At 39.1% G+C, this 5,264-nt stretch overlaps 1 non-coding gene across 1 annotated transcript; it reads right to left on the reverse strand.

The window, feature by feature from the left end:
* Window positions 1–4,937: 4,937 nt before the first annotated feature.
* Window positions 4,938–5,044, reverse strand: LOC131238269 (small nucleolar RNA R71). The gene has a single exon (XR_009167675.1). It is a non-coding gene; the product is annotated as a small nucleolar RNA R71 (small nucleolar RNA).
* Window positions 5,045–5,264: the final 220 nt, after the last annotated feature.

Below are 5,264 nucleotides of genomic sequence, written 5' to 3' on the forward strand. Positions count from 1 at the left end.
TTTATCGTACCGATCTTCAATAGTTGGTTCATTATGGGAACGACAACTTCCCTTTCAAATGTGAATCCTTTATGAGAATTAAGTGATTTGGGCCTTTTTCTGTTGAATCTGTTTCTAGGGCGGCTTGGCTCTTCCTTCCACTCTGTCATTTTTTCTCCTGAATCTCGTCTCCTGACTTCTTTTCTCATGATCCACAGTGTTTGCGATCAACCTACTGGGTCCTCTCATGGCCATTTCATAATGAAACGCTGGCATTGTTCGGGTCATCAGCTCGAAGGCATGGGCTTTAGTGGCTAGATCACTAAAAGTCTTGATATCGGTGCTGGTAAGCCCAAATGCAATTCTTATTTCCATGGAATTCAAGCACATCTTGACCTGCTCCTTTTCTTCTGGCAACTGTATGCAAGAGGCTCCTAATGTTTTCCATCTGTCTATGAATTTTTCCATAGGTTCTCCTTCTCTCTATCGCACAGAAGCTAACTCCGTAATGCTAACGTCGCTTTTTGATGAGAAGAAATTCGACATGAAAGCATCTTGCATTTGTTCCCAAGTGTGTATCGATCCTAGAGCCAAACTAGAATACCATCGGAATGCCTTACTCGTCAAAGAAGATCCGAACAATCATATGTAATATTGTTGTATTGTAGAGAAAATTCCCATGTTGGTGATGAAATGCATCAAATGTTCCTCTGGCGATCGATCCGTGTTAAACTTCTGAAAGTCTGAATGCTTGAAGTTAACCGGAAAGGGGACATCTTCCACTTCCCTTGGATATGGTATTCGATATCTGAATCGGCCGACATTCTCACGCTCTCTTTCTGTTCTAACAGCTTCCTCAACAACTTGTCGTACTTCCTCTTGAGTTATGGTTCTCACTGTCATGGCAGATCTGAGTGATCCTACCCTCGGTGGCTGAAAGCCTTCAGGTTGATGTTCCTGTCCGTTCATCGTGGCCATCATCGGAGGAGCCTCCATCATGGCGGCATTGTGGGTGAGAGTTACCAAAGCCTCTCTGAGATTTCTACACTCTTCCATCAGTGTTCTCTGTGCTTGTGCCATTTCATTCATACGGTCTTCTGTAGTCGGCATGTTTTCCTAATTTGTTCTGGCCATGTGTATTGTAGTCTCTCCATTTCCTAACGAAGCTGTAGTCGAAGTAGGATGGGAATATATTGAAGTGATGGGGCTTACAAAGAGGGGAGTCTCGTTTAATTTTCTTATACTTCCACTGCAACTGATTGATCAAGGTGATACAGAAGTAGGCGATCCTACGAGTAGTGCCTTTCCTTTTTGTTCCTTTGTCCATCGAACTCCTGGAGCAATCAAAGCCAGGAAGTCACGTGATGCTAACTGCGGAACTGTTTGCCCAGGATATATTGTAGGAGGGGATAATTCGGGATTCTTTTTAGCAGCGTTCCGTGTTATTGGTCCCCTGGCACTTGGTGAAGGCAGACCTGTTCTGAAGCTTCTTGCATTTCGAGCTCTTGTCCTTAGAGATGTCACGACAGTTCAGTCCTCATCCATCACCTTCTAGTGCTTGAGGTGAAGCAGACACGACTCCAACCGTTGTTCGAGTTAAGTCACTTTTGCTTACGGGAGATTGGGTTTCACACCTTCGAGGCTGATCCGGTGCATATTCTACTATGAATCCAGTTGCAGTGAAATAAAAGTTCACCTTTCTCATTGAGTTTGCCATTGATCGTAGTACACAATTTTATCTTTTTACCTTCAAAATAAAACACGAAATTATAATTATTATTTGAATAGAAATGTAATCTATCTAGGAGATGAAGGGGAGGATGTTTCCATTGAGAGTCGCCATTTTGGCATCAGAACGATGCCAAACTACAATGAAAGTCCTGTAACCTTCTCAATGTTAACATTAAATAGGAAATCCCCAACAGAGTCGCCATTTTGTTTCGAACAAGAAATAAATGCATTCAATTTGGGAGATTATCTTATTTAAATATAACTGAGAAAGTGTATCAAGGACAATCATCGTATTATTAATATTGAGTTTGTTTACATCCTCGGCTATCCTTTGATTCTGAGATAGATTATTTTGATACTACAAATTGACAGAGTTTGAATAGTGAATTTAAATATCAAATCCGGTAGCACTTCGACTTGTGAGTTGGTCATCTCTTTAAGATGAATATTGTACGGATTCGATCATCTGATTTCTCTTTCTGAAGCTTGTACAGAAGGATAACTGGAGCTTGATCATTTTGGCAGCATTTCGACCCCTATCATTACTGACTGCATAGCAGTCTAATTGCGTAGACCTGTGCAACCGATATGATTTGAGAGGACCCGCGCAAACCATGGTCTTCTCTTCAGTCTTCTCTATAGCTTTGCACTTGTTTCAAAATCTTCAATCAACCCCAAATGAGAAGGGGAGGGGGTATTTATAGGCCTTCGCATGTGCGAACCCTCGATCTTCATGCCATGGGACCCACCTTTCATCAGATTTAATCATTCATGAACGACATGTCTTGAAATCCTTTGCACCGACTCGCGTAACTGGTATCACTATTTGCGCAGACCCGCGCAACTCCTTAAAGACACATCTTTCTTTCATCTTTTGTTTCTCCTTTCTTTATTAATACTTATTTTTTCAATCTTTAATCTTTCTTCTTCTTTTTATAGCACACCATTCTGTGACTGACGGGAATCCATCTTACTACTGATGGATGAGTGTTGAGGTTTAAATATTGCATATTATCCCCCATTTATATCTAGATTTTATGAACATGAAAATGCTTAATGTCCTATTTTACTCATGATTGTGTTGCAAGGTGAATTTAAGAGCTTGGATTGAAAAGAATGTTAAAAGCATGAATTTGATGCTCAAGAATCACCAAGCCAAAGATTGGATCTTAGAAAACCAAGAATGAAGAATTCACATGCCAAAGATCTAAGAAAACCAAGTCAAGAGTGATGAGAATCGGAGTTTCAAAGTGAATTTCTGTGACCATTGACTCGTCTAAGCTTCGACTAGTCCTAGCTCCTACTCGACTAGTCGAAGAATCCTCAACTCGAACTCCAACAACATGAACTTTTAAATTCTCGTCATCCTCAACCAGTCGAAGGTGACCCTTGACCAGTTGAAGGTTGTCCTCTACTAGTCGAGGATTACGTAGATGTTACGCAGACTCGTAAATTTGAGGTGATTACTGGATTTTTCCAACTCAGTGTGAAAGTTGGAGTTACAAAACTATAAATAGGAGTCCCTAAGATGTTCCTAGGCATCTTCTAGGGTTTGAGGAGTGGAGAAAAAGGGTGGAGAAGTCGTTGCCAAGAGTTTTTCTTCTTCTTCCTTAGTTGTTTTCATGTTTTATTTAAGAGACTTTGGTTCAATCATGTCTATGGTTGGCTAAACCTCTTATCTAGGTCAAAGAGGTGAAGCTTGTAGTGTGATTAGGATGTTTTCTTTGCTTTAATTCTTATTTGTGTTAAAATTCATTGAATTCTAGTTTACTTTTAAGGAATACTTTCAGTTTTTAATTGTTTAATGTGACACAAATTACAGTAGATCTGCAATAACTTTGAGTATCTTCTTTTCCTATTTGAGATTGCGAGATTGGTAAATCCTATTATTTTCCATCATCTCCTGGGCATAGTTGAGTGATGGAATCCCTTCCAATCTGCACAATCCACATCCATTGAGAATTAGGTTAATGAAAGTTCATATTTGATTTAATTGCTTTATCTGCCAATTGGATAGGATAGGACTCCAATTCCAATTGTGCTTTTTAAATCAAAGCAAAGTAGCATCCCAAGAGTTACAAGTGGATCTTTGGCACCCTAGTTCCCACCTATAAATTTACAAGTTTTAATTACTTTAATCACAATTACTCTCTCACTTACTTCAGAATTAGATCACATCTTCTTTTAGTTTTAATTCTAGTTAAATTTAGAAACGTACAAGTTCAGTCCTTGTGGATTCGACCTCGGTCTCACCAAGATTATTACTACATCACGACCCTACACTTGGGGTTGTGAACAAGTTTTTGGCGCCGTTGCCGGGGACTAACGGTTGCATTTTTCTAAGATTAACTAGTTTTGGAATCAGGTTAAAATTAGGGTTTGTTTACTTTCTATTTTTAGGTTATGATTTTTCTGATTTATTCTTAAAAACTAGTTTACTTTCTATTTTTAGAAACTTTCCTAATTTGTTTTTAGAAACTAAGTTTCTTTCTTATTTCTTTTTTTAGAAACTAATTTGTTTTCCTTTTTCTTCCGTAGGATCCTAATATAGAAACTTCTAATTTGGTAACTCCTTTCTAATTCTCTCTCTTTTTATTTCTAGATTTATATTTCCCTCTTTCCTTTTAGGTTTAGGTTAGATTTTGAAATTGAGGGTTGAGAGTGTTTCATGCACAAGTGGGTCCGTGACAACACTAGATGTCTTTTGAGTGAAGGAGGATTAGTTGAGGGGTTATTTATCCATCATAGGATTAGACACCACTCGAGATCCACAGAGTTAACTGAAGTTATAGCTGCCAATCAACTTTCAAATCCACCTCAACCTAGGGTTGAGGAAATCCAAGATGAGAATGAGGTACATTAAGTACCCCCGCCTCGTACTTTATGAGTTTTTTATAACCGGCGGGGGTGACCACGCCCTCATGCATGGTTTTTTCAAAATATACGGGACATATGGATATCAAGTCGGGGGTGATCCAACTCCTTCCAAAATTCCATGGACTTGAACCTGAAAATCTATATTTAAACTTGAAAGAGTTTAGTGAGATCATAGCCACTTTATATTTTTCTAACGTGTCCGATGACACGGTCAGGCTGAAACTCTTTCCCTTTTCTTTGAAAGAGAAAGCTAAGACGTGGTTGCATTCGCTTCGTCCTCAATCTATTGGTAGATGGAAAGATAAGATAAGGGAGTTCATAAAGAAAATTTCCCACACCATAAAATGAAGACCCTCAGAAAGTCAATCATAAACTTTGCCCAAAAAGAAGGTGAAACATTCTTCCAATGCTGGGAGCAATTCAAGAATCTTGTCAGTTCATGCCCACAATATGGCTTTGAAACGTGGGGCTTACACACTTTTTGTATGATGGACTAACATTCTCTATGCGCCAATTGGTCGAGACAATGTGCAATGAGAAATTCATGAGAAAAAAATATCGATGATCTGTGGGATTATTTGGACAAACTTGCTGAAAACGGACAATCATGGGACGTCTCCCCAAAATTGAGCACTACCTCTAAGCCCACTCAATCAAAGGAGAGGGGTGAAATATAC

Source organism: Magnolia sinica, chromosome 2 (genome assembly GCF_029962835.1).
Source record: "Magnolia sinica isolate HGM2019 chromosome 2, MsV1, whole genome shotgun sequence".
Lineage (NCBI taxonomy): Eukaryota > Viridiplantae > Streptophyta > Magnoliopsida > Magnoliales > Magnoliaceae > Magnolia > Magnolia sinica.